General features: G+C 46.0%; 1 long non-coding RNA gene across 2 annotated transcripts; it reads right to left on the bottom strand.

Moving 5' to 3' along the window:
* Positions 1–507: 507 nt before the first annotated feature.
* LOC127571954 (uncharacterized) lies at positions 508–19,971 on the bottom strand. Of its 2 annotated transcripts, none has more exons than XR_007956528.1 (3): positions 19,809–19,971; positions 4,990–5,216; positions 508–948 (listed from the first exon to the last, which is right to left on the bottom strand). It is a non-coding gene; the product is annotated as an uncharacterized LOC127571954 (long non-coding RNA). The 2 variants fall into 2 exon arrangements; XR_007956527.1 differs by lacking the exon at positions 19,809–19,971 and adding an exon at positions 13,441–13,464.
* Positions 19,972–20,337: the final 366 nt, after the last annotated feature.

A 20,337-nucleotide genomic window follows, 5' to 3' on the forward strand; every position in this document is an offset into this window, starting at 1 on the left:
GATTGAATATTGGGGTACATTGAGCCTGTGCAAAACACCCTTTCTCACTGTTGCAATAGGGAACCAATTTGTTCATTTTAATTATGTTATGAATCTGTCGGGATAATTCAGCTCTTGTACGCTCTTCCCTGTGCCAACTGCTTCATGTTTATTAATCTTTCCAGTTTTAATCTTTCCTATTGACATGGTTGGAATTTATTTGCCCATCGCTCAGCAGTTGGATAGAGCTGAGCTGTTTAGCAGGGATTACCCAGAATCTGTCAGGTGGAGATTACAGGAGCTCGCAGGGTTTGTAGGTGACCTTCAGGGTCCCTCTAGTTTTCTGTCATTGTCTCTTTGGCTCTTGATCTCCACCAGGTCGAAAGACACTTGGGTAGCCGCTGAGCTGCCTGCTTCAAAGGTGGCAGTTTTCACAGGCAGAGTAGCAGCCAGCATTCGGTGAGGGTCCTGAATGTGCAGGAAGCAGGAGCAGTCTTGTAGAAGATGTTGGTGAGGTTGCATTTTAATTGGTAAATTGGTTTATTATTGTCACATGTACCGAGATACAGTGGATAACTTAGTTTTGCATGCCATCCATACAGAACATTTCATTACACAGTGCATTGAGGTAGTACAAGGGAAAACAATAACAGAATGCAGAATAAAGTGTTACAGTTACAGAGAAAGTGCAGTGCAGGCAGACAATAAGGTGCAAGGCCATAACAAGGTGGATTGTGAGCTCAGGAGTCCATCTTATTGTACAAGTGGACCATTCAATAGTCTTATAACAGCGGGATAGAAGCTGTCCTTGAGCCTGGTGGTACGTGCTTTCAGGCTTTTGTATCTTCTGCCCTATGGGAAGGGGCAGAAGAGAGAATGTCCGGGGTGGGAGGGGTCTTTGATTATCTTGGCTGCTTTTCTGAGGCAGCGAGAGGTGTAGACATCCTGTGTTCAGGTTTGGTCACCCTGCTGTAGAAGAGATGCAGAGGATGTTTACGAGCATGTTGCTGGGACTCGAGAGACTGAGTCATGGAGAGAGGTTGGGCAGATTGGGACATTTTTTATTGGAGCATAGGAGAATGAGGGGTGACCTTATCGAGGTGTATAAAATCATGAGGGGCATAGATAGCGTGAATGCGCATAGTCTTTTTCCCAGGGTTGGGGAATCAAGAACAAGAGGGCATAGGTTTAAGGTGAGGGGGAGAGACTTAACAGGAACCTGAGGGACAAATTTTTCTACCCAGAGGGTGGTCAGTATATGGAACGAGCTGCCAGAGGAAGTGGTTGAGGCAGGTACATTAACAACATTTAAAAGGTCCTTGGACAGGTACATGGATAGGAAAGGTTTAGAGGGATATCAGAATCAGGTTTATTATCACTGACATATATCGTGAAATTTATTGTTTTGCAATGGGCCAAACGTTGCCAGGTGGGATAGTTTAGATGAGAATCTTTGGGCCAAAGGGCCTGCTTCTGTGCTGTATGACTCTATGACTCTATCTATGAATGGAGACCTTCCATGTACTATTACCGTTAATACAAAAATATCTCATTTAAGTGTTTCTCTTTAACACTTTATATGAATTCCTTAGTCACACACAAATTGTAATTATACTTGAGATATAATGATAGCATTGTTTTATACTGATGCTCTCACTCAAGTGAAAGAAGCTCAGAATTAGGGGCAGGGGCAGGCCATGCTGCCCCCTCGAGCCTGTTCTACCATTCAATACCATCATAGCTGATATGATCTTGTGCTCCCCTTTCCAGCGTGATCCCCATGAGCCTTGACTTCCTTCAATATATTCAGTCACTCAGTTTCACATTTTTTTAAGGGTAGAACCTTCTAAAGCTTCACGGTCTTCTGAGGGAATAAATTCCTCCTCTTTCCGTTTTGAGACGTCTCTTTGTTCTGAATTTATGCCCCCTTACTCTGCATTTGACTCACCGGAGGAGACATTCTCTCAGTATTCACCCTGTCAAAGCCTTGTTGGGCTCATACGTGTTTCTATAAGATCACCTCTGAACTCCAGATTACATAGTCCCAACCCTTCCTCATCAGCCAATCCCAGAAGCCCTTAGCTATTGTCTCCAATGTGAGTATATCCCTCCTTAAATATGCAGGCTGACACTATGGGTTTTATATATCAAAAATATTGTTTCCTCTTCCCAAAACTACAATTCACACCCAAACTCTGTTGGATCCTATACAATATAATGTCTACTCTGGTTAGCAAGGCGTTAACTCACAACAGTCTTACACTGGTGATTTAACCAACACCTTGTACAGTTGTAGCAAGGTGTCCCTACTTCTGAACTCAATTGCCCCTTGTATAAGTAACAGAGGCAAATTTCACCCCATGATCATGGTCGGTTGCCACGGCTGGGCTACGCACTCACCCACCCACCTTACTTCCCCCCCTCCTTTAGTCTTTATTTACATCACTTCCAAATCCCTGATCACCAACCAATTCCTTCCTAGTCTCTGCCTTCTACCATTCAACTCTGGCCTTGTTCAATCCCCTTCTCAACCCACCCACCAGTCTCGACCTTGATTCCCCGACCACTCCTGACCCCTTTGATCATGATGCAGATTTGACCTTTGACTCCAGATCTGGCAAGGCCCTTAAGATACCTTTATTATGTACATCGAAACAAACAGTGAAATGCACCTTTTGCGTAGAGTGTGCTGGGGGCAGCCCGCAAGTGTCGTCACGCTTCCGGCACCAACATAGCGTGCCCATAACTTCCTAACCCGTACGTCTTTGGAATGTGGGAGGAAACCGGAGCACCCGGAGGAAACCCACGCAGACACGGGGAGAACGTACAAACTCCTTACTGACAGTGGCTGGAATTGAACCCGGGTCGCTGGCGCTGTAATAGTGTTATGCTAACCGCTACACTACTGTGCCTAGGAATTTCCACCTTTCAATGAGATCATCTCTCATTCTTCCAAGCTCTATAGAGTAGAGACCCGACTCATCCCTTGAATTTTTTAGTCATTGCTAACAAAGTCTCGGAAAATCAGGAGGGCAAGCTATCCTCCAAGAGCCCTGTAGCAGATACCAGATCCGCCATTTGAGACTGCATGCCAAGAGCAAGCCTCATAAGCTTTCTCTCAGTGTCCTGCCATGTAACATATGACTCAGAATGAAGGAGCTGTGCCAGTTTGGACATCCACCATTATTTCCCGATGTTGGATCAAATGACCTTAGGGCTGCTCAGAGCTCTGGCAACTTGCCACACTGGAAAAATCCAGTCAAGGAAAATACAGCTGTGAGACTCGGCCTTTCCATCCAAGTACTTGATAAGGAGGGCTTAGGCCAACTGCTTTAGCTGTGAGTCAGTGATGGTGGGTTAAGTGTCCCTAATGTATCTGCCCCCACAACCTCTGCCGGCAGTGCGTTCCACGCACCCACCATTCTCTGCGTAAAAAACTTACCCCTGACATCCCCCTTATACCTTCCACCAATCACCTTAAAATTATGTCCCCTCATGTTAGCCATTGTCGCCCTGGGAAAGAGTCATGGAGGGAGATAGAAGGAGAGGGAGAGAGAGAGAGGGAGAGGGAGAAAGACAGGGAGAGAGAGGGGGGAGAGAGGGAGAGGGAGTGAGAGAGAGAGGAGAGAGAGGGAGAGGGAGAGAGAGAGTGAGAGAGAGAGGAGAGATGGAGGGAGAGGGGGAGAGGGAGAGATAGAGAGAGAGCGAAAGAGAGAGAGAGAGGGAGAAAGAGAGAGAGAGAGAGAGAGAGAACGAACAGAAACAGGCCCTTCAGCCCACTGAGTCTGCTCAGATCATCAGCCACCCATTTACACTAATCCTACATTACAACATAGAACAGTACAGCACAGGAACGGGCCCTTTGGCCCATGATGTCTGTGCCGAGCATAATGCCAAATTAAACCAATTTCTGCCTGCACATGATCTATATCCCTCCATTCCCCGCATATTCATGTGCCAATCTACGTCTCAAACACCACCATCGTATCTGCCTCCACCACCACCCCTGGCAGCATATTCCAGGCACCCACCGCTCTCTGTGTAAAAAATTTTACCCGCACATCTCCATTAAACTTTCCCTCCTCTCTCCTTCAATCTACGCCCTATAGTGTTTGACATTTCCATCCTGGGAAAAAGACTGACCATCTACCCTATCTATGCCTCCCATAACTTATATACCTCTATCAGGTCACCCCTCAGCCACCGACACTCCAGAGAAAACAATCCAAGTTTGTCCAATGTCTCCTTGTTCCAACACTCTCTACTGCAGGTGAACCTCTTCTGCACCCTCTCCAAAGCCTCCACATCCTTCCTGTAATGGGGTGACCAGAACTGCACACAATACTCCAAATGTGGCCTAACCAAAGTTTTATACAGCTGCAACATGACCTCCTGACTTTTATACTCAATGCCCCGACCGATGAAGGCAAGCATTCCCTACCCCTGCTTTACCACCTTATCTACTTGTGTTGCCACTTTAAGGGAGCTATGGACTTGCATCTCAAGACCCCTCTGTACATCAATGTTTCTAAGAGTCCTGCCATTTACTGTATTCTCTCCTCTTGAAATTGCAGCAATAATATGATTAGCACATTAAACGTGAGGCTCGTGTTGGTCGGAGGTCTCTGTGTGGCAATGTGATCTCAGAACAACTATAGATTTAACAGTGCTGCTCCCTCTGTATGTTCCCAGCTCCCCGTTCACTCACCCACACATACCTTACCCTCTCCTTTGGTACTTAACCCTCCTCACTCACCTCCTCCACGTTACGGCCCCCCCCACCTCCCACCCATCTTCGGAATCTCCAATCACCTGTCGACTCCGACCCTGGTCCCAATCCAACCTCCTCCCCCACCCACCCACCAGTCTCATCCTTGATTCCTCGACCCTTGACCTGAGGCACTAATTTGACCCCCAGCTCCCAAATGAGTCTCCAAACAGACCCGCGATGTCTGCCTGCGACCCCCCCCCCCCCCCCACCCCGCCCTTCTGGATTTCCCTGCAATTTACCTTGTGCTCCCTCCCAGGTGGAGCTTGAGCCTGGACCACTCACCGACACCTGTCACCTCGGCCGGCCCCTGGATCAGGCCGAATCTTGCAGATCCAGTCACCTGGTTGGAAGTTGCTCCATGCAAGGATCCTTGAATACGGTTCCTCCCCATCTAAACACTTCAACACCTTTGGAGCACACCTCTCTGTTCCCTTCGCCGTCGTGAGCTTAGCCAGCTACGTATCTACTGAGGGTTCAAGCAAGAGATATTTCAGTCCAAGGGGAGACGTCTATTGCAGGGGTCAGCTTCCACTTGTAGTGTTAGACCAAGGACCTGCCTGTTCTCCCAGGTTGACATAAATGTGCCATGATAAAGCGTCATAGAGTCAGAGTTATACAGCACGGAAACAGGCCCTTCGACCCAACTTGTCCATGCTGACCAAGATGTCTATCCGAGCTGGTCCCATTTTCCAGTTTTCCTCCACATCCCTCTAATCCTTTCCTATCCTGTACCAGTCCAAATGTCTTTTAAATGTAATTTTACCCGGCTCTACCTCTTCCTCTGGCAGCTCGTTCCACATACCCACCACCCTCTGTGTGAAAAAGTTACTCCTCAGGTCCCCTTTAAATCTTTCCCCTCTCACCTTAAACCCATACCTCCTAGTTTTACACTCCCTTACCCTGGGGAAAAGACTGTGAATACCTACCATATCGATGCCCCTCATGATTTTATAAACCCCTATCAGGTCATCCCTCAGCCTCCTTCACTCCAGGGAAAACAGTCCCAGCCTATCCAGTAGCCTTTCCAGTTTAATGACATCCTTCCTGTAGCCGGGCGACCGGAACGGTGCAGAATACTCCAAGTGCAGTCTCACCAACAACTTGTACAGTTGTAACATGATGTCCCAGCTCCTATACTCAGTGCAGAGCTGGGGAGTTGTTCCCGTTGCCCTCAAAGATCATTGTGGTATATTTAATATTGGTTGTGGACAAGGTTGTCTGTGAGGAGTTTATACGTTCTCCCTGTGTCTGCGTGGGTTTCTTCCGGCTGTTCCGGTTTCCTGCCACATTCCAAAGATGTACGGGTTAGGAAGTTGCGGGCATGCTATGTTGGTGCTGGAAGTGTGGCGACACTTGCGGGCTGCCCCCCAGAACAATCTACGCAAAGATGCATTTCACTGTGTGTTTCGATGTACGTGTGACTAATAAAGATATTTTATCTTTAAGGATCGTGTCAAGAGATTAACTGCAAGATTGCATGTAAAATGTTCAAGAAATTCCTTGACTAAACTCAGTAGGAAGCAACAAACAAACTGCTGGAGGAGCTCAGCAGGTCGAACAGCATCTGTGGAGGCAGAGGGATGGTCGACGTTTCTGGTTGAGACCCTGAATCAGGAATGGGCAGACTCGGTTTGAGCTTGTGTCTCCACGTGTACCGGTCTTTACACTCTGCAATGGGCGGCACAGTGGAGAGACATTGCCTCACGGTGCCAGAGACCTGGGTTCGATCCCGACCTCCGGCGCTATCTGTGTGGAGTTTGCACTTTCTCCCTGTGACCGCATGGGTTCCGGTTTCCTCCCAAATCCCAAACACGTGGAAAATGCTCCCTAGTGATGGGGGAGTTGATGAGAACGCGGGGAGAATAAAAAATGGGATTAATGTAGGATTAGTGCAAATGGGTGGTTGATGGTCAGCATAGACTCGATGGGCTGAATGGCCTGTTTCCCTGCTGTATCTCTTTATGACTTGGATGTTAAAACCCACTGAGAGTGCATACCTCATAAGCATCACTGGATTAGATTGCCTGGCCAATTATCTTACTGTTGCCTGTGTCTAAAGTAGGCAAACTGCAAGAGTGAACATATCTTAAAATACTCTTCATCGACTGTGAAACACTGTGACCTCCATAAGATGTGAACGATACACGGTACATGCAGAACCACCATGCGGAGACATAACATAGCCACTAATTAATCCAACCGGGAGTTCAAAAGAAGCTTCTTTAGCTGAGCTGAATTCTGGAGCGGAATTCTGCGGGGAATGATTGGAGCAAACCAGCAGGGAAATTGGGGATTATCACACAAGGACACAGGGAAATGGGAGGGTGCATTGAAAGGGGGAAGTGAGAATGTAGGAGCTGGTTCATGCAGGGATGGAGATGAAAGAAAGGTTAGTGTTTCTAATGCGCAATTCATTTTGTCCCAGCTTGCTTTGTAACCAGTGAAGTGATTCTTGTTGGATTGGATTAGATTAGTTTGTTGTTATATATACCAGGGTGTAATAAAATTCCTTGCTTGCATGAAGCTCACAGAGTAAACAATGTACATGGTAAAAATAAATACAACAATAAACACAACGACAAGCGCAAAACAGAATGGTGCAAAGATTATAGGGCAATATTTTGTTTGTTATCCCCTTTGGCCCTCACCAATTTTTATCGATGCACCATAGAAAGCATTCTATCCAGATGCATCACGGCTTGGTACGGCAACTGCTCTGCCCGGGACCGCAAGAAACCGCAGGGAGTTGTGGACACAGCCCAGCGCGTCACGGACACCAGCCTCCCCTCGATGAACTCTGTCTACACTTCTCACTGCCTCAGGAAAGCAGCCAGCATAATCAAAGACCTCACCCTCCCCGGACATTCCCTCTTCTCCCCCCTCTCAGCAAGCAGAAGATAAAAAAGCCTGAAAGCACATACCACCAGGTTCAAGGACAGCTTCTATCCCGCTGCTATAAGACTATTGAACCGTTCCCTAGTACGATAAGGTGGACTCTTGACCGCACAGTCTATCTCATTATGGTCTTTGCACCTTATTGTCTGCCTGCACTATATTTTCTCTGTAACTGTTACACTTTATTCTGCATTCTGTTATTGCTTTATCTTGTACCACCTCAATGCACTGTGTAATGAATTGATCTGTACGAACGGTATGCAAGACAAGTTTTTCACTGTACTTCAGTACAAGTGACAATAATAAACCAATTGACCAATTTTACCAGTTGGAAGCAGTGCAAGAAGAAATGCTGAGGTGACAATAATGGACTAACCAAAAGAGGTAGGATTAAGGGTTTGAGAATGTGGCAGCACTACCAGGAAGGGGGTGTGAAAGAGGTGATTGGTTCAGAAGTCTGATAGCAGTGGGAAACTAGACACAAGAGACTGCAGATGCCGGAATCTGGAGCAACACACAATCTGCTGGAGGAACTCAGCGGGTTGAGCAGCATCTGTGGGGGGGGGGGGGGCAAAGGAATTGTCAACGTTTTGGGTCGAAACCCTGCATCAGGACTCAGGCTGTTCTTGAGTCTGGATGTCCGGGCTTTCAAGCTCCTGCATCTTCTCTTAGAAGCTAGAAGGGAGGAAAGGGAATGGCCAGGGTGGCAGGCATCCCTGACGACACTGTTCGCCTTCTTGATGCAACACGGCTGTATTGGATTCACAATTTTCACACAGCTAGCAACAATGTGAATTCTGATCGGTTGACATCAGATGAAGGTTAAAAATTGTCCGCAGGATGCTGAAAGCTATTCTCTTGTTGCTCTGCTCCCTACAGATCTACTCATTACCCTTACTATAATTGTTCTACACTTTTAAATTTAAACTCTATGTCACTACCTATTACTAATAATGTTCTTTTAAATCTTCTTACAGGGCTGGTGATCTTCCGACCTCCAGGAACGACTACGAAGACACTTTACTCTGTAGTGTTATTGTTTTTACCTGTACTACATCAATGCACTCTGTACTAACCCAATGTAACTGCACTGTGTAATGAATTGACCTTACGATCAGTATGCAAAACAAGTTTTTCACTGTACCCCGGTACAAGTGACAATAATAAACCAATACCAATACCAATACAGGAATGGTTTATATCCACAAAAGGGAAAATTGTGTAATATTACAGCTGGAAGATCAATGGTCGGGGGGTGATGAGTCTTTGAGAAGGTTCAGCATGATTTTAGAAACAAGTGGGGATCAGGAAAAGGATTCTACTACAGCACAGAGCATGATTAAAGGGCTGCCCTTGCTTCTAAGGCCTCCAACACTGTGGCACACCTCCAGCACTGCACTGGATTATCTGCTTGGGTCCCCGCAGTGGGACAGTCATGGCTGATCTGACAATAGCTCATCGCTGATCTTTCGTTTCCCCATCTTCCCCCCCCCCCCCACCCCCACTCTAAACTTCCCCCATCAACAAAGAAATCTGCCCCTCTTGTTCTTGAATATATTCACTGTCTTCACCTTCACTGGTCCCTGGGGTAGAGGATTCCAAAGTTTCCAGACCCTCTGAGAGAAGAAACTCCTCCAATGTACGTTCGACAGTGACATCCAATCCCTCTTTGAATGTCACCATTGAATCTTCGACCCAACGGGTCCATGCCAACCAAGATGCCTATCTAAGCTAATCCCATTTGTGGGCATTTGGCCCCTATCTCTCTCATCCTTTCCTATCCATGTACCTGTCCAAATGTCTTTTAAACATTGTAATTGTACCCACATCTAGTGCTTTGCTCTTTGGAGAGAAGGAGGATGAGAGGAGACATGATAGAGGTGTACGAAATATTAAGAGGAATAGATAGAGTGGACAGCCAGCGCCTCTTTCTCAGGGCACCAATGCTCAATACAAGAGGGCATGGCTTTAAGGTAATGGGTGGGAAGTTCAAGGGAGATATCAGAGGAAGGTTTTTTTTTACCCAGAGAGTGGTTGGGGCATGGAATGCGCTGCCTGGGGCGGTGGTGGAGGCAGGTACATTGGTCAAATTCAAGAGATTACTAGATAGACATATGGAGGAATTTAAAATAGAGGGATATGTGGGAGGAGGGGTTAGATAGTCTTAGGCGAGGTTTAAAGGTCGGCACAATATTGTGGGCCGAAGGGCCTGTAGTGTGCTGTACTGTTCTATGTTCTATGTTCTCTGTATCTACCACTTCCTCTGGCAGCTCGTTCCATATATCCACCACCCTCTGAGTGAAAATGTTGCCCCTCAGGTCCACTTTAGATCTTTCCCCTCCTACCTTAAACCTGTGCCCTCTGGTTTTAGACTCCCCAACCCTGGGAAAAAGATTATGACCATCTACCCTATCTACAGCCCTCAATGGTAATGTTTCTACCATTGTTTATTGCATTGTGACCAAGTCATTCTTCTGATCTCCCTGCTAATACCCCTTGTGGTGAGACATGCCCCCTAGTTCCAGATTCTCCCACCAGGGGTAACATGCTCTCAGCATCCACCTTGTCAAGCCACCTCAGAATCCTTTAACCCTGGCGCATGGTTGAAGAGCCTGGAGTATTGGTATTGGGTACTGGTTTATTGTTGTCACATGTACCAAGATAGATTGAAAGGCTCTTGCTTGTGTGCCATCCAGACAGATCATTCCTTACGTCAGTACGTTGAGGTAGTAAAAGGAAAAACAGAATGCAGAATATAGTGTTACAGTTGCAGAGAAAGTGCAGTGCAGGCAGAGAAATAAAATGCAAGGGCCATAGTGGGGTAGATTGTGAGTTCAAGAGTTCATCTTGAAGTGTATGAGAGGTCTGTTCAAGAAGCTGTCCTTGAGCCTAGTGGTACGTGCCTTCAGGCTTTTGTAACTTCTGCCCGATGGGAGGGGGGAGAAGAGGGAATTTCCGAAGTGGGAGGGGCCTCTGATTATGTTGGCTGCTTTCCCGAGGCAGCGGGAGTGTAGACGGAGTCAGTGGAGGGGAGGCTGGTTTGCGTGATGGACTGGGCTGTGTCCACAACTCTCTGCAATTTCTTGCCGTCTTGGGCAGAGCAGTTGCCGACCAAGCCGTGGTATGTCAGTTGATGCCTTCAAGGAGAAGTTCAGACTATCATCTGAGAGGCTGATGGCATGAGATGAGAAATAATGTGAGGAATGTGACAACCAGCACAAAGTAGCTGGGCTGAATGGCCGGAGTCTGTTCTCGAAATGCTATGAAAACTCAACTTAACCTTTTGTTTCACTTGGCAGAAGACACTGAGCGAACGCAGTCAAACAAAGACTTAAACTGCCAAAGAATGTATTCCGATACTTTCTGGTGTTTTGCTAAATGATTCCCATTGGTTGAGTGTAATCTGCAGAAGACTCGGTTCTGTGCAAGAAAATAAACAGAATGAAAAAACATTCAGCGCAGACCTCCATGACAAGTCAGGCGATCAAATCAAACCCCGGCCTCTGGAGGTTACTTCAGAGGATCACATTCCACCTTATGCTGGCTCTTATATGTTACTAATGGGTTTCTGAGGAAATTCCTATCTAATGCAGTGGTTTGTTAAACAACTTGATGTCCACTAACTCGCAGTAAATATCTTACAGCAGGGGCAGGAGGTTATTGGTTCACTCCCCAGCTGGGGGTATAGTACTCTGCCGCAGTTGTGAGGGAGTGCAGCACACCAAGTGGCTCATCTGTTGAGAGATCCACAGGAGTACTGATATGTTTTACGCTTAGGAAGCATCACCGAATCCTTACAGCATAGAGGAGGGCCATTCAGCACATCCAGTTCATACTGACTCCTTGCAATAGCAAGCCAGCTAGTACCGTTCCCCCATCTTATGGATTCATAGCGTTATACAGCATGGAAACAAGTCCCTTTGGCCCAACGTGTCGAAATAAGATGGTTACCTGCGCTAATCCCATTTTCCTGCATTTGGCCCTTATTCCTCTAAACCTTTCCTATCCATGTACCTGTCCAAATGTCTTTCAAATGTTGTAATTGTACCCACATCTATTATTTTTTACATGTTGTTAATAAGATAAGATTTCTTTATTAGTCACATGTACATCGAAACACAGTGAAATGCATCTTTTGCGTGGAGTGTTCTGGGGGCAGCCCGCAAGTGTCGCCACGCTTCCGGCGCCAACATAGCATGCCCACAACTTCCTAACTCGTACGTCTTTGGAATGTGGGAGGAAACCGGAGCACCTGGAGGAAACCCACGCAGACACGGGGAGAACGTACAAACTCCTTACAGACAGTGGCCGGAATTGAACCCGGGTCACTGGCGCTGTAATAGTGTTGTGCTAACTGCTACACTACTGTGCCTGAGGAAGAGAGATATACCTGGCGGCAGAAGGTAGATCTAAAAGGGACCTGAGGAGTGATTTTTTTACACAAAGGGTGGTGGGTGTATGGAACAAGCTGCCAGAGGAAGCTGTAGAGGCGGGTACAATTATGATATTTAAAAGACATTTGGACAGGTACATGGATAAGAAAGGTTTCAAGGGATGTGGGCCAAATCCAGGCAAATGGGACTACTCAGGTAGGCATCTTGGTTTTTACGGATGAGTTGGGCTGAAGGGCCTGTTTCCGTCCTGTATAACTCTTCGACTCTGTAACTCTACAACCATCAATCACCCTAAACTTTGCTTCTCTCCGCCACTGGTACACAGAATCAGGGTTATTATCACTGACTTACATGTGATGAAATCTGTTGTTTTGTGGCAGCAGTACAGTGAAAAGACAAAAAAATTATGATAAATTACAAATTAAATAGATAGTGCAAAAACAAAGGACTAACGAGGTAGTGTTCATGGGTTCATGGACTGTTCAGAAATCTGATGGCGGAGGGGAAGAAGCTGTTCCTGAATCCTTCTGTGCATACTATGCTCACTAGTCTACCCCGAGGGCACCTCCCAAACCTCTGGTCTTTCCCCACCAAAGAGGATAAGGGCAGTCGGCACAGAGGGTCACCACCACCTGCAGGTTCCCACTATGCTACTCACCATTCTGACTTGGAAATCTATCACTGGTCCTTTCAGTGTACCTGGAACTCCCTCCCCAACAGTACAGTGGGAGCACTTCACCGTGACTGCAGTGGATCAAGAAGGTGACTCATCTCAAGGGAAGCAAGCAATAAATAAGATAAGAAAAGATTTCTTTATTAGTTACATGTACATCGAAACACACAGTGAAATGCATCTTTTGCGTATAGTGTTCTGGGGGCAGCCCACAAGTGTTGCCACACTTCTGGTGCCAACATAGCATGCCCACAACTTCCTAACCCGTACGTCTTTGGAATGTGGGTGGAAACCGGAGCACCCGGAGGAAACCCACGCAGACACAGGGAGAACGTACAAACTCCTTACAGGCAGCGGTGGGAGTTGAACCCGGGTTGCTGGCACTGTAAAGCGTTACGCTAACCGCTACGCTACTGTCTTGCCTGGGATTTTTGCATTCTAAAAAACGAAAATAAGAAGCACAAAGTTTTGTTCGTAGTTCCTAGAAGCGAAAGGCAATTTTTTAACTCACTATTCACCTGGTTTCCTTATACACCGTCAAGATCCAAGATCCCATTTCTGCAGTTACTCCCTGTACATGTTGTTAGTTTAACACATCAATGTATCACGTGCATTGAGATACCAGGGCTGACTAACATATCACTCTCAATTAGTGAAACCTAAAACACGCCAGCACAGATCTGGGGTACAACAGCTTGCATTAGACAGAGTAGTTTGTAATAAATTACCTTTTAATTTGCAGTGTTAGGAAGAGGGACTGTGTTCTTCATTTATTAACAATATAAAGAAAGAAATGTTGGTGCTCCCAGAGGGATACACGACTGATTTGAAATTCTGCACACATTTTCCTGTTCATCAGACAAGCACATCGTGATTCTGTGGGACTGCCAAGTATTCGAACACGCAGTCAGCAGCACTTCCAGCCATGGTGTGAGTCACATTGATTGACTGGTGGCTCCTGAGACACTGTGCGTTCTGAGAAGGTTGACAACACACTCACCGGACAATAAAACAAATGAACTATGGACCTTCAACTTTAGTTGTTTGTTGGGTTTTACATAAGGGCATGAAATTTAGGAGCAGGAGTAAGCCACGCGGCCCATTGAGTCAGCCCTACTATTTAATAAGATCATGGCTGATCTAATTGTAAGCTCAAGTCCAAATTCCCATCCCCCCACAGTAACCTTTCACCTCCTGGTTTATCAAGAATCTGTCGACAACTGCTTCAAAAGTATTATAGAACATAGAACTGTACAGCACAGGACAGGCCCTTCGTCCCACAATGTTGTGCCGACATAACTAATCCCTCCTACTTACAGATTGCCCATATCCCTCCATTTTCCTCTCATTCATGTGCCCATCCAAGCCCCTCTTAAAAGCCCCCAATGAATTTGCCTCCACTACCCTATCATCCAATGCATTCCAGGCATCCACCACTCTCTCAGTAAAAAAACATACCCCTCACGTCTCTTCTGAACCTATCCCCCTCACCTTAAACGCATGCCCTCTGGTATTGGATCGCTTAATAATGGGAAAAAGATATTGCTTGTCCACCCTATCTATGCCCCTCTTTATTTTATACACTTCCAACAGATCACCCCTCAGCCTCCGCCGTTCCAGAGAAAAGAGCCCAATTTGTCCAACCTCTCCTGATAGCACATGCCCTCTAATCCAGGCAGCATCCTGGTAAACCTCCTCTGCACCCTCTCTAAAGCCTCGACATCCTTCCTGTAGTGAGGTGACCAGAATTGCACTCACTACTCTAAATGCGGCCTGACCAGAGTTCCATAGAGATGCATCAGAACTTCTGGACTCCTGTACTCAGTGCCTCGATTAATAAATGCAAGCATTCCATAAGCCTTCTTAATCACCTTGTCTACCTGCGTAGCCACTTTCAATGAGTCATGGACTATTGAGAGCCTCTGTTCACTGCCCAATGAGGAAGAGAGTTCTAAAGACTCTTGACCTCCGAGAGAAAATATTTCCTCATCTCTCTCTTACGCGGGTGATCCCTGAGTTTTACACGGTTCTATTTCTGCAGGAGCAGGAGTCAAGAGACTGCAGATGCTACTGCAATTGCTGTATCGCTTGTATCATTTAACAGGCATGTGGATGGGTAGATGGAGGGGCGGGACTTGGAGGCATGTGGGCCGAACGCAGGAAATTGGAATGAAGGTTGGGCACCGTGGTTGGCATGGACTGGTTGGGCCGAAGGGCCTGTATCAATGCCTTTTTGCTCTCTGACTCTATGCTACAGCATCTGTGGAGGCAAAGGGATGTCGACGTGTTGGGTCGACCTCAGTCCTAATGGAAGGCCTCCGCCTGAAACATTGACCATCCCTTTGTCTCCATGGATTAGTTTCCACCTCCAGTCCTCTGCACATTTTGCCAGCCTGACACTTTTTGTTGGTATCACCCTCACTGTTTGCCACATCTCCAAGTTGGTATGAAAGGCAAATGTTGAAATTTGTCACATAAACGTATAGTCACAGAGCCATAGAGCAATGCAGCACAGATATAGGCCCTTTGGCCCAACCAGTCCATGTTGACCACGGTGCCCACCCAGTGAGTCCCAATTTCCTGCATTCTGCCCATATCCCTCCAAGCCCCACCCCTCCATGTACCTATCCAAGAGCTTCTTAAATGATACTATCGTACCTGCCTCAACCGCTTCCTCTGGCAGCTTGTTCCATATACTCACCACCCTCTGCATGAAAAAGTTGCCCCTCAGGTCCCCTTTTAAATCTTTCCCCTCTCACCCTAAATCTATGCCCCCTAGTTTTGGACTCCCCTACTTTGGGGAAAAGACTGTTACCATTCACGTCTCATAATTTTAAACATTTCTATAAGGTCGTCCCTCATTTTCCTATGTTCCAAGGAAGAAAGACCCAGCCTGGCCAACCTCTCTCTATAACTCAGGCCCTTTATATAACAAAGTAAAGTTGTGGTCCTAGTACTGATCCTTGGGGAACACCATGGACTACACTCCTCCAATCTGAAAAACGTTTAGTACCACTCACTGCTCTCTGTCCCCAAGCTAGTTTTCTATCCCAGGTAATACTGAGTTTCCAACTTCATCAGATTCACTTTTATCAACCAGCCTTTTATGCAGTGTTTGTCCAACATTTTCTAGACAACATCTACCACATTCCCTTAATCAACCTTCTCTGTGACTCAATGAGGTTAGTCAAATAGAATTTTACAAATTGATGTTGTTTCTTCTTAATGAATTCAAACTTCTCTAAGTACCTGTTAACCTCTCCCTGATTTATTCTTAAACTTACTGGCCCATAGTCACAAACAATATCCTTCCCATCAATAATTTTCAATTTTGAGTTCGGATGAAAGGGCGTTAACCTGAAACGTTAACTCTGTTTCTCTGTGCACAGATGTTGCCTGACCTGCTGAATGTTTCCAGCATTTTCAGTTCTTATTTTACTTCGAGCTTTTGGACATCTTTTGTAATGGTCAAATGTTGCTTGCAACTACTCCTGTGACATGCCCTGGCAGCTTTCTTCTTTGTTAAAGCTGCAATATAAATGGAAACTGTGTTTTGCTCTTTGTTTGAGAAAATAATCTTCTCATTGACAAAAGCTCTGGCGGTCAATAAAGTTTCATTTTCAGTGTAACAGTCCAGCAAGAATAGGGGAAAAGGCAATTTGAGTTTTCAAGTACAGGATCAAAGAAAGAGGCCTAAGTTCTGGCGAAATGAGGTCGAGTCATTGCAAACTTGATCTGCTTTTTTTTTGAAAATAAGAGACAAAGTATACTTGACTTTGTCTTAATTCTTCTCTCTGTCATGCCTGAGGAAGCAGAGCTCTTTTAGCTGTGTATTCATTAGAATCCTCCTTGACTGGAGAGATGCAGTGCATGGACACAGAGGGAAGATTTCCCTGAGCTTACAAAGGCAAAAGAAGACAATGCTGTAATTCTTGGGGCTCAGACCCACAATGGTATGATGCAGTACTGAGCTACATCCCCAATACAACACACAGTACAAGCAGTACAAATAAGTTTCCTGACACAAAGCATAGAGGGGGATTTTCCTGAATTTCTCAAGGGCACCGATCAATGAACGTTGGGAAATTGAGCAGAGTTGGGGTAATTTTCCTGCTCCCTACCCCTTCCCATGATCCATAATCAAAGTCGAGTTTATTGTCAGATGCACAAATCCATGTGTGCACAGGTGCAATGAAAAACTTACTGTGCCAGCATCACAGACACCTAGCATCAGATAAGCAGCATTCACAAGAAAAACATAAATTATATAAAATTATACAAGAAAGAATACAATTAGAACAAAAAAAAACAAAGTTCCATTGTAGTGCAAAGTGACCATAGTGTTGCTATACTGAGGCAGTGATTAGGGTTGTGCAGGTTGGTTCAAGAACCGAATGGTTGAAGGGAAGTAGCTGTTCCTGAACCTGGTGGTGTGGGACTTCAGGCTTCTGTACCTCCTGCCGGATGGTAGCTGCGAGAAGATAGCATGGCCCGGATGGTGGGGATCTTTGGAGACAGAGCGTCTTGTAGGTACTTTCGAAGGTGGGGAGGGACGTGCCTGTGATGTGTTGGACAGAGTCCACTACTCTCTGCAGTTTCTTCTGCTCCTGTGCATTTGAATTGCGGAACCAGAGCATGATACAACCAGTGAGTACATCTGTAGTTTGTTAGAGTGTCCGGTGACAAGCCGAACCTCCTTAAGCTTCTAAGAAAGTAGAGACGCTGGTGAGCCTTCCTTGTGATGGCATCTATGTGCTGGGCCCAGGACAGGTCATCCATATGATAATGCCCAGGAACTTAAAGCTGACGACCTTCTCCACCGCCAATCCACCAATGTAGACTGGCGCATGTTCGCCCTCCTTCCCCTTCCTGAAGTCAACAATCAGTTCTTTAGTTTTACTGACGTTGAGCGAGAGGTGTTTTTGTGACACCACTCAGCCAGGCGTCCTACCTCACTCCTGTATGGTGACTCATCGCCACCTGCGATTCGTCCAACAACAGTGGTATCTTTGGTGAATTTGTATATGGCACTGGAGTTGTGCTTGGCCACTCAGTCATGTGTGTATAGGGATTAGAGCAGGAGGCTAAGCACACAGCTTTGATGTGGCAACCCTCTACCCTGGAGGGCTGAGAAGCCAAGTCACTGAGTCTAATTTATAGGTACATTCCTGGACACAAAAGCCATCGAGGGGTGTGGGGAGAAAGGGAATGGTATTGAGATAGAGGATGTCATGATCATATTGAATGGCAGAGGCCAAATGGCCTTCTCCTTCTTCTGTATCTCATGTTCTTATGTTGTTGGATGGGAGGTAACCTCAGTCAGAGGGTACAAGGATGGCGGGAGAACAGGATGTGGCAGGAGTCAGCAGAGTTGAAATGCTCGAATACTGAAAGGCCTGGGTAGAGTGGTCAGGGAGAGGATGTTTCCATTAGTAGGAAAGTCTAAGATCTGAGGGCACAGCCTCAGAATAAAGGGACGACCCTTTAGAACTGAGATGAGGAGGAATTTCTTCAGCCAGAGGGTGGTGAATCTGTGGAATCTGTTGCCACAGAGGCCAAGTCATTGGGTGTATTTAAGGTAAGAGATTGATAGATTCTTGGTTGGTAAGGGGGTTAAGGGATAGGGGGAGAAGGCGAGAGAATGGGGTTGAAAAAATATCAGCCATGATAGAATGGTGGAGCAGACTTGATGGGCTGAATGGCCTAATTCTGCTCCTATATCTTATAGTCATTAAAATCTACCCCACGGGTCAGGCCTTTGCTCAGCATGTCATCGATTCATGGAGTTGTACAGAACAGAAAAAGGCCCTTCGGCCCACACATGTCCATGCCGACCCAGATGTATATTCAAGCTAATCCCATTTCCCAGCACTAGATCCATATCCCTCTAAACTCTTATCATCCATATATCTGTCCACATACATGTATCTAATGTACAGGCCTCAAGCACTCTGGCAGCTAGTTCCATAAAACTACCTGACGCTGTGTAAAACAAAATGCCCTCAGGTTCTTATTAAACTTTTCACCTCTAATCTTAAAACTACATCCTCTATCTTTTGATTCCCCAACCCTGGAAAAAAGACCACTCACCCTACCCATGCCCCTCATGATTTTATACACCTCTATGAGATCACCCCTCAGTCTCCTACACTCCCAGGAGTAAAGGCCCAGCCTGTCCAACCTCTCCCTATGACTTAGTCCCTCGAGTCCTGGCAACATCCTTGTAAATCTTTTTTGCACTCCTTCCAGTTTAATCATATGCTTCCTATAACAGGGTGACCAAAACTGAACACAATACTCCAAGTGTGGCCTCACCAACATCTTGTACAATTGCAACATAACCTCCCAACTTCTATACTTAGTGCCCTGTCTGATGAATGTCGGCGTGCCAAAAGCCTTCTTCACTGCCCTGTCTACCTTTACTGTTTGGAGAGAAGAAGGATAAGAGGAGACATGATAGAGGTGTACAAAATATTAAGAGGAATAGATAGAGTGGACAGCCAGTGCCTCTTTCCCAGGGCACCAGTGCTCAATACAAGAGGGCATGGCTTTAAAGTAATGGGTGGGAAGTTCAAGTGAGATATCAGAGGAAGGTTTTTTTTTACCCAGAGAGTGGTTGGGGCATGGAATGTGCTGCCTGGGGCGGTGGTGGAGGCAGATACATTGGTCAAATTCAAGAGATTACTAGATAAACATATGGAGGAATTTAAAATAGAGGGATATGTAGGAGGAAGGGGTTAGATAGTCTTAGGCGAGGTTTAAAGGTCGGCACAACATTGTGGGCAGAAGGGCCTGTATTGTGCTGCACTGTTCTATGTTCTATGTACCTGTGACTCCGTTTTAAGGGAATTTCCCACAGTCCGTCAGAGGAAGGATGGAAGGAATGGGCAATTGAACCTGTGTCATACAACTGTGATGCTTTAAGCCTATTTACTTACCCCACTTCTACCACCAGCAGCCAGTATATCCCCAGCAGAGGCAACAAACAGATAAAAGCCACAGGGTGATCAGGAAAAATGATGCAAACATTGAGAGAGGCTTTACCCTACTGTGTCACTGCATTTTAGCCAATATGGGCCACTCCCACACCACTCACCAAAGATCTGCAAGTTTTTCTTGAAGTAAATATTCAATTCTTGCTTGAAAGTTATTATTGGATCTACTTCCAAACTTCAAGCTGTGCCTTTGAGGTCAAAACTCAAAACATAAAAAAAAGGACTTGAATCCTGTCAGAAGAATGGAATAAAATCAGAAACGAACTCAAGAACAGCAGCTTTAAATCATCACAGCTGCAGTCTTAATTCTGTGTTGATAGAGTTTGGATTGTACTTCTTTGCCAGTCTATTATTGACCTAACAATTCCACAGAGTTAATCATTTTTTATTTTGGTTAAAATCCCCCAGTTAAACTCCAAAAGGTTATATTTACGTCATGAAAATCAGCTGGAAACTACCATTGCTACAAGAGTCTCATCACTGATGAGATTTGGCAACTAATCCAGTCGCAGATGGATAGAATGGAAGTTCTTCTCTTTGACGGGAGACTGTCCTTTGGGATCTGTGTCTCAATCCAGTCTCCGACAGATGGAGTGGAGGCTCTTCCCTCTGTTGGGACGCTCCAGGATC

This window comes from Pristis pectinata, chromosome 6, assembly GCF_009764475.1.
Source record: "Pristis pectinata isolate sPriPec2 chromosome 6, sPriPec2.1.pri, whole genome shotgun sequence".
In the NCBI taxonomy this organism is placed as follows: Eukaryota; Metazoa; Chordata; class Chondrichthyes; order Rhinopristiformes; family Pristidae; genus Pristis; species Pristis pectinata.